At 35.9% G+C, this 10,208-nt stretch overlaps 1 protein-coding gene across 3 annotated transcripts in view; it reads left to right on the forward strand.

Annotated features, from left to right (window-relative positions):
• The window catches only part of CENPP (centromere protein P), a 154,980-nt gene that overhangs the window by 55,787 nt on the left and 88,985 nt on the right, over nucleotides 1–10,208 (forward strand). The gene's annotated exons all lie outside the window — the stretch shown is intronic.

Below are 10,208 nucleotides of genomic sequence, written 5' to 3' on the forward strand. Positions count from 1 at the left end.
AAGAGTAGTTCTCTTAAGTTATTTGCCAAAGAATTCCTGAATGATCATGCATAGGAAATTGTTTTGCTTTAGCTGAAATTTCCCCCTCAATTGTAGTGGAAAATGTTTCCCCTTGGTACTCTTGTTTTGAGTTTGTTTAAGAATGCAAGTCCTTATTTGTTTTTACAATGACCATTGAATGTGTTTGTTCTCTTGGTAGTTATTTGTTTGAACATTTCCAGAGCAATAGATACTTATGACTATCCTGCCTTGAGATGTGGAGGATTTTGCCAGGCAGTTTTTCAGCTCTCTTTAGTAGTCTGAAATCTGGAGAACATCTTTAAAGCTTTTCTTGATTCTTATGATCCTTCTTTCTTCTAAAGAAGTCCTCTTTTTTCAGCACGTGACTGAGGTCATCCAGCTCCTGGAATGACTTTGTAGTGCTTGTATATGAGTAGGACATCACAGAAGAGAATTCTGCACTGGATAAAACCAGAAACGCACTCAGTCCTGTATCCAGTTTTTAATAGTGGTTGACAGCAGAGCCTAAGAATGGGACAAGTAAAGAGTTTTACTTCTGCAGTACGTTTTCTCAGCAGCCAGAGTCTGTGACTTGGAAACTTCCTGAGCCTGATAATGGTTTAGAAGCAGCAAGTATTATTACAGGTTACCATTCATCTATACATGTTGCTAGCATGTTTTCTTTTCAGGAGGAATATGACCTATGTGCACTTTAGTTCTTCCAGTTTTTCTAGATTTTCTTTAAATAATGTTAACCCTGATCTGGGGAAGATGTTGGTCCATACACCTATATTCTGCCTGACATAAAATAAATGTAATTTTATTGATGAGTAGTAATCGAATTGAAATGTTTCTCTATTGCTGTCTGAACAATTTGTGAATCAGAGCTGCTTCTTGGCAGAGCTGACACAGGTCTCATACTTCTTTTATCCAGTCTCTCTGCAGTAGAAAATCTTCTGTTCCTCTGTCATGAGCCGTTCTGAGATTCGTGAAAGGCCTATAGCTGCTTCTTGTGACAACTTGAACTTAATACACATATTTTTATGGTCAGCCATTTGAACGAGACAACTTGGTGCTTTGTCTGTCCTGAAACAGCGTTCATGGTAGCCACCACTTCATTAGGGACAATGAGGTGATTTGGGCAGATCTTCCATGGTAGTCAAGCAAGTGTCCTGGTTACTATATGTCATGTTTCAGACTAGCATAGTTTTGGAATACTGATCAACCTGACTGTTGCCTTGCCAAATCACTTCTAAAGAGCAGAGGCATCACTGGGTATGTAATACCTGCAACTCTTTGCAGCCAAAACATAAATATCCATAATACTTTGTGTCTTCAAAAAAAAAAAAAAAAAAAAAGAAAGAAATCTAACTAGGTCTTAGTCTGGGGAGGATATGAAGCAAGTGCTTTGAGTGATTAGATTAAATTCCATCAGAGTTGAATCAATACCAGTAGCTACCTTTAAAAATATTTCTATTGCATTTGACTGCAAGACAGTTGTCTAAAATGCCTTTAACACCTTTTCCAAGGACCAGGCTTATCGCTGAGACTTCGAAACAAGGCTGTACGTTATGAAAGCAGTTGCAGAGAGACTGCTGGTATAGTTGTTGAGAACTGCCTGTGGGTGAACTGGACACTGGATTTCCCCCAGTGGAATGCCCAGGTGGAAAGGTAGTCTCTAGAAAGGCAGAAGAGTTGCTTTAATAAGCCTTTGCACTTCTAACAGATGTTTTCCATATTCACATTTTCTGCTGTTCTCAGGTTCCTGTGCATTCTGCTTTTTGGGAGTGAACTATTATTCTTCTTGTTCTCAGTATACAGAAACAGTAGTAGCAGTACACATCTGTAAAGTACAGGTACTGCTAAGACAAAAGACAACACGAGTGATGGAATATTGCTTTACGTATGAATGTACATAGAGATATGGATGTGCATAGGGAAAACATCTTAAAGACTTTTAGTTAGTATGGTATAAATCCCTTTTTTCTTTTTTTTTAATGTGTACTATGTTTTTTTTCTATACCACAAATAATAATACAAAGTTTTAATAAATAACTTAGGGTTTTTTTTAGTCTATTATATTTAAGCAGGGAGAAGAAAGCTGTAGATTAGATTATGCTTCTAGATCCAGGCTTACTTTGTACATTTCTGAAATGAAGGTTGGTGGGTTTGACTTTCAGCAGTTCATTCTGAATATATTTTATTTAGCTTTACATAACAATGCTAATTGTTCTAGGAAGACTTTTCATCAAAAATCACTTTTTCAGTAAGAAGCAATATTCAAAGGTATTAATAGTTATTACATATAGAAAGATGTAAGCTATTATTTAATTTTCTTTTCCTATGTTAGTTTATAAATGGAAACAATTTCTTCTTTGTCACATGAAATTTATTATTGGAGATAATAGCAGAAAATGTTGGGGAAAAAGATTTACAAGGTGGTAACATCTGCATGAAAATTGTATGTACTAGCTTAAAATATAAGTGAAAGTACATATTCTGAACAACAAAGTAACATTTTGGGAAATTATGAATTTCTAGCTATGAAGCTGTAATAGATTAATGAAGCATAAAGCCTCTATGCTGCATTTTTTCTTAAAATTATTAACAGTTTGGCTTCATCTTACAATGGTCCATCAGAGCCTTGCATTCTGCACAGAAACCTTTACCTAGCTTTAAAGAACTCCTGAGCAAATAATAGCTGTGTTATGATATCACTGCTGGAGAAGTGAGTAGACAATTGTTTTTATTATTCTTGCAGAATACCTGATTATTCCATCAGTTCCTGAATCTGAGCACCTACTTCTCTGGCTAATAGAGAAATAGTTTCTTCACTTTTATTATGTTAAAAATCTAGTCTATGTTACTGACCCATGAGTTACTTATTCTGTCTGTTTCTGTTTCATCCTGTAGAATAGCAAGAAGATAGTGTTTGAACAGTGCTGGCTGTCTATCCAGAAAAAAAATATATATATATTGTATCTAAATGTTCTTCCTGATGGCCTGAATGGGATATCAATTTAGGTTAAATAATGTTTTAGAGGATGGCAGGCCACCTTAATTTTCCTCAAATAAGAAGCCAAAGAGTTAAGGAAAAATGTTTCTGTAAAAAAAAAAAAAAAATCTTTTCATTGGTCTTTACATCTAAAAAATCACTAGGCACTTGGAAAAAACACATGCTGAACAACTAAGAGGCAAGTGCATGCTTATGCTGATGACTTGCTGTCTCTCCCTCTCTAAAGAAATTTTACAGCCTTTCATGAGCAGTCCACCAGAAAATTTTTCATACCTATATTTTATTATATTTAGAAAAAATTTTTACTTCTTAACAGTTACTCCAAGTGTAACTGCAAAGAAGGTATGATAGCTTCAATACTGTGCACCTTGACTCTGATAGAAAGCTTTGCATAAGTGACATGTAGTAAATGCATAATGGATCTAACATATCAGATACTATCATATTTCATGGGATGCACAGATGGTCTGTATATACGCAGTTAGTGTCATGCATCCAAGCTTGTTAGATTTATTGTTCGTGCACAGGGACTTTATGGCCAGATTTATTTGTGCGTGGATGTGTGTGGAATTCTAGTCAAAGCTGCAACCAGAATGCTATGGCTCCAGAAATCCCATAGTCTTCAAATTCCTCCTGGACAAGAATTACAGACTGAAAAATTGTGAGAATAGGAAAACCTGTCTGTATGGTATTCCTAGCTTCAATCACAGCAGCATAATGGTTAATTCCAGAATTGCATAGTTTTGTTGAACAAAACTGTTGTATTCTATTTGAAAAACTGCAGTTTGCAGTCTGCCAGTTGCAGACAAGTCTGTCTGTTGGCAGCATATTCTGTTGAGCTAATCTTTTATTGGCTCACACAAGCTTTAGAAACATCCCAAATAGCTAGAATGAGAGAGCTGTCTGGGTATTTTTTTCCCCCCCAAAATTGGTCAGTTCTTGAAATCTCCTAAATAACATGGAAGCTTTTTCTGTTTGTTCTATACTTCACACTGTCTTCTATCTCAGGTGATTCACTGAGTATGCATGGTAAATGTTATATGTATCTTACCAGATAATTTGAGACACTAGTATGTGATACGTGGCATTTGGAGTTTGAGTCAGATTTTCGTTTACTCTAGAGCTTTTCCATATGTTTCTTATTAGCAGCTTTGTTCTCAAAGCTCTAGTCTCCCTAGAAAGGAGGAAAAGAAACCAAAAAACAGTCTTAAATTCTGAACATAGCAAAACAGGGGAGGGGGAAAAAAAGAGGTTTCAGATTATGAGTTCATTATTTTTAGCTCTTCATTACTTTTATTGTTATCCTAGTGTTAAATTCTGGTCAAAACAAAATGGAAATACTAATGTTTCTTTTGTCTGTTGTGGTGCACTTTATTTTTGCAGGGCAAGTTGTGCAATATTCTAATGAGGAATCTGTTCTTGAGATTGTATAAGCGGGGATGATTGATGTTATTTTTAATGTACTCATTTGCATTTTCTTCCTTTCTTTGATCGTCATTGAAAATTAATGCCTCTATCCTAATTTTTTGTTTCTTGTTAATACGTGATTTAAAAAAAATTCTTGAACTTGTTTTTTTTTGAAATCGAGGCAGCTTAGGAAAATATCCAGAAACTTTGAGGACCGGAGAAAACAACTTGGCATAGCTCAAATTTGGAAACTTGAGACCTTCTGCTTAAGTTCAACTATACTGGCCAGTCTTCTCTGATATTTGAAGCTACTTCAACTGATTCCAGTGAGCCAATACTACTTGTAACGCTATTAGTAGAGAATATCAAAATAATAACAAGAAATTCAAGCTCTGAAAGATTTAGCTGTCTAGATTAAGCTTAAACTTGAACAGAAATGTCATAACATTCATAAATGACCAGCTATGATTGCACAAGTGTGGTATGTAGTTGTGGTGTTGTTGATTGCTGTCTCTGAGAGAAAGCAGAAATCACTTCTCAGGAATAGGTAACTGCTTTTTGAAATTGTGTTCAGTGACTTCATTTTTTTTTTTTAATATCAAACTTTAAAGAGAAATTAACTGTATGTTTTAATGGTAATTTGTAACAGTGAAGTTGTATCAGATGTCCAAATCATGACCTTTTTTAGATAGCTGAAATATCTACCACTTTAGCAAACCAACATGAATGGTTAATATCTTGCATATCATAATTTATATCCTTTTTTCTCCTTGTCTCGTCTTGGGCATTTGCATCACTTTTGGGAGATGCTGGTGCAGGAATTCTTAATGTGAGTTTTTTTGGGATGTTTTAATTACAAATACAATAGCCAAACTTTCTATACTCAATTTCCAAAAGAAATAATTGTCTTTGACAATTATGTCACCAGTATCTTTTGATCCTCAGAGCTAATGTTAATCAAATTTGTCAGAGGATAGAGGTAAAGGTATATGTACTTTCTACAAATTTGTGGAAAATAGCAGTTGGGTAGAGGAGAGAGCTCTAAATAGGTACTCAAACTGAGGAAAAGACAGCTATAAGTTCTCATGCTTAGAGTCAGCAGCCAGATGGTGAGATGGAGTGTGTTGACTAATGCCTTGGCATACTTTTAGCTCTGTCACTTGGCAGCCGAACAGGTGGTAGCTGCGCAAGGGAGCTGTGGGAGAATATGCTGAGGAATGTGTTGGGAGGTAGAAAGGAGCTGAAAGAACCTGAAGGTTTTAAGGCTCAAATACCGTAGGAAAGCAGACTTCAGTAGCTTCCTTGTTTATGGAGTAACTTACTTAGTGACAGCAACCCTGAGAACTAAGGTTTGTCCTTATCCTTCCACCTTCATTTACAATCTTTGTCCTTTCCCTTTGCTTAGAGAGTTATATCATGTTTTCAGATACTTTATTTTTGAAAGAATTTATATAATTATCAAAATGTCTCTGAGAGATATAGGCTGTCCAGAAACTTGGAAATATGTAGCCTGAATACTGGCATGATTTTAGTGCAACAATTGCATGGTTTTATATAGATAGCAAGAAGGAAAAAGGATTAGCTTATTATTTTTTGATAGACATTTTCTCAGTTTCTAGCTTGTCAGTGAAAGTGGTTGTGTCCCCCAAAGGGAACAGATCTGCTTTCTTGTAGTAGAAAACATTACCTAAGATACTAACATGGGACAAACTGTAAAACCAAAATTGATACTTAAATTCAGTTACAGCTGGCTTTGGCTTATTGCTTTTATGGTTTTACAACTGTTTTCTGAACATCATATCATGCAGTGATACCCAGCATGAAATAGCTGTGTTCTTCCTCTGTTCCTCTATCCATTCCTCCTTCCTTGGAGCATGGTGGCCACTTTCAACCTGCTTGCCAACACAATGAATTTCCACAGCTGGGCAGAGCAAGAAGACATTGATACTGCCGTGTTTTTTTCTTTTTCTTTTTTTTCTTTCTTTTCCTTTTTTTTTTTTTTTTTTTGAAGGAAGAAAAATTAACCCTTTTCCATTTTCTTTAACTTGTTTGGCAGCAGGAGAAAGCAGCTGGATGATCCATAGCTTCAAGTATTTAATTCTGAACCCTAGTTCTATCCCATGGAAACATTACTGTGGAAGATATGGAAATAAAGAGGATACTGCTCTGGGATTAAAGTCATTAGGGATGAGATGGAATGGGTTTTTGTGATAGAAGGTTGAGGATGTCAGCGGATACACATCTTTACAGAACTGTTCTTCGTTAGGTGTCTTACTTGAAGAACAAATTGTTTTATCTCAAAATGAGGTGGTTTAGAGCTTCAAAAAGAGGAGACTGATAACATTTTTGGTCTTTTTTATATGGATACAAAAGAAATTTTGTTTTATTGCATGCAAGTTGCAGCTTCCGTAGTATGCATCTGCCATGGTTGATGGTGCAAGTTAGAATCATGACTTGGTAGTATATTGTAAGCTTACTTATTAAATTTGTTATTATTTCAGCATTAATGTTATTTAACATCTATAATATTCTTTGTATTGGTGTGTTTCAAAATACTGCAGAGAGTAGGTAGATTTAGGGGGAAGAGGCAGGGAGAACATGCAAGGAGCTGAGGCGAGTTCATCCTTTGACAAGATGGTGGTAGAGGAGGGCATAGAACTGTCATTAGCAATGCTCAAATAGTGCTTCAGTACTCAAATAGGCTGCACTGCCTATCAATCTAGTTTAAGCTGTTATCAAGCAACAACAGTCTTTGCTATTTATTCTTTGGAAGAATTACTTTTCCTTCTATTGCTAACACTAGGCTGCCATCATCTGGTGAAATTTGTTAACTTTTTTTGTGTAATGAATTGATTTTCGGAACAGAGAAACTTGTTAGTTTGAAAATTTGAAAAGCTTACAAAGAGTATACATTCCTTTTTTATTATTAAAGGAATGTAGTTGCTTGTACAGAAATATGTATTAGAGGCGAGATCTTAGAAGGATTTAAATCAGATCTTTTTTTCTTATGCTCTCCTTTTTCTGTGACATCAGTGGAGTATATAAAGGTGTAGCTGATTTCTTGGCTGTTCCCCCGACTTTCTATTGATACTGAGGCCAATTGCTCTGTGAGTGAGAGATGAGAGACTTTCAAACACAAGTGCATTATCATGATATTATCAGTATCATAGTTGCCTTTTTTAGTTCATTGCTGCCCATATTCAGAAATAACTGCCGAAGCACATTTTATGCTGTAATGTCTATATTGTAGTGTGACATCCACTTGGTTTTATGTCAAAATAGGACTAAGATGCAAGGTATATAAATTATTAGTTATTTTTACCCACAAATACTAGTCAAAGAATGATATCTGAAGTGGAGGGCTCTTGAACCTGATTGTTTCTTATAGATCATAGACAGATATCCTAAGAATTTGTGAAGATTTAAGAAATTCTTACCATTTCTCTAAGAATAATTCTTACAGGAGACTGGTACAGAACCATTTGATACTTACCTGCCTTAACGCAAAGTTGCCAATGTGATTTAAATCACAGATGAAGCTTTGTAAACTAAGCTAGCTGAATTTGCCTTAAAGATGACGAAATGCTGAGCAGTTGATAAAATCCTTTAGAGAATATTTAATGAATATCTGGGAGGGAGGTAGTATCTTGAAATAGTGTTGCAGTTTCTTCTGTGAATGTTAGTTGTATCCGTGGACACTGAACATAGAAAGAGTTTCTCGGTTTGAATGAATGGAAAATAGGGAAGAGAGTTTTTAAGTCTCTAAAGGGTGAGATAAAGACTACGTAGTCTTCTACCTCTTAGGACTTTGCTACGTGTTTTAATATGTTAGCATCTATGCATAAAGTGCCAAGGTTAATATATCACTTAAAAGCTTTCCTACTATATTGACTTCAACAGTGTCCTACAGATTGGTGAAACTCTAAAGGTGTACCTGTAAGGAATTAGTAGATTTAAAAAATAGGAGGCATGCTTTCTAGGGAGTGGGAGTGCTATGCTGGAGCCATACCCATAAGGAAAGTCTCACATTAGGTCTGAGACTGAGAATATTTTCTGTAGACTGTGTTAGATCGTTGACCAGCCTCAGCCAAAACTTACTTGCTTTAGGAGACCAAAAAGCCCCAGTGGCTGTTCTGCTTTCATGGGCCAGGTGCTAGTGAGAAGAACACAGGCAATCTGAACAAAAACCAGAGGGATTCCCCCCCACACACATGCGTTTTGTTTTGTTTCCTCTTCTAGCATATCAACCCACTTGTGGGTACTTGTCATCCTTGGGAATTTTATGCAAAGTGCAATCATTAATGTTTATTGAGAACGAAGGTAATTGCTTCCATGCTTGCTGCTAAGTGGCTTCATTATCAGTGGTTTGAACTGGCCTGCTGTGATAGGGTGGAGAGGTACAGCTGTTACAAAAGTAATCAGGAGTCTTCCTACACGTGTTCAGACCCACAGTCCACCTACTTAAAAGTCTTAATATTGGCAGATGCAGTGCTCCTGTTTCTACTGCAAGAACTTCAATTAGGTAAGGAATTATTTACCTTCCTATAATGTTTTCTATTAATCTCTACCACTACATTAGCATTGAATAATATTTTGCATTATACTGTGAGCTTATTCTTTTAGTTCAGCTACAGAATTTGAATCAGTTTTTCTATTTATGTTGTTATTGCTGAGTTGATGCAACTACTATAGAAATTGGTACATGAGATTTTAAAAATACGTTTAAACTAGTGACTTAAATGTTGTGAACTTTCTGTTACGCTTTTTATTCTTTTTATTAGCCTTGTATTTACTCTTTGACTGTAGTTGGATTTTCAGCTGAAGATTTTATTGAAGTCCATTTTTATTCAAGGAATATCTCTACTGAGCTGAAAAATTATGTTCTGTAAAATTGATGAGAGATTTTAAGTTTCCTTCCATTGTTCATACTTCACCACCTTCAGGGTTGAACTTCTTTCTGCTCTTACGTTACTACTTCACCACTTATCTCTACTGCAAGTCCCCTCTTTTGCTCTTGTAGCATCTGGTTCTCTACAAATTTTCTGCCTCATTGTTTATCTGTCTTTCCTCCACCTTGGTGATAATAAGCATTATAGGCACTGAAACTCTTGTGGAACATTAAAGCTATGATAAGAATGGCCATTTATTTCAAATCTGCGCTTTTCTTCTTCAGTTGTTAGTTGTCATTGATAATGCTTTGCCTCTCTGATAAGGAATCATGAGCTATTCATGGCAGCATTAGGTAGGGTAGCCTGTCCTTAGAAAGTAGTTACTTCTCAGAGGATATGCATGTGGACTTGGGCTGTTACCATGAAACTAGTGTGTGCTTCTATTTGAGTATGAATTTAAAGAGTGGTAATAACTAGTGATTTACTAGAGGATAAATGGCAAATGTTTGATATGTTACTAAGCTGTTTTGTTCTCAGTTACTTAGCCCTTGCTCTCTTCAACATTCTTTCCTACTCCACAGAAATCTCTTAAAGGTAGCTCAAAGATTTGGCCATAACAAGCTTGTCTGGCTGGTTACTGTTGGGGTTTATTTAGAGTAAATTGCAAAGGATGGCGGCACTACGATTGTGTCTTCTCAGGGCATGTGGAGCTTCAGCAAAAAGTAGTGTGTGTGTCCTCTATATACTCTGTTATATCAATGGTTCTGTTTCCTACGAGTGTAGTAACAAATTCCCTAGTGAAAAAAAACTACTGAAGTGAATTATTGCCTTTGTTACCCTGTCTACATCAGGTTTGTCTTCTGACATAGGTCTCTTGTTTAGAGATTGTAGTTCTT

This window comes from Rhea pennata, chromosome 12, assembly GCF_028389875.1.
Source record: "Rhea pennata isolate bPtePen1 chromosome 12, bPtePen1.pri, whole genome shotgun sequence".
In the NCBI taxonomy this organism is placed as follows: Eukaryota; Metazoa; Chordata; class Aves; order Rheiformes; family Rheidae; genus Rhea; species Rhea pennata.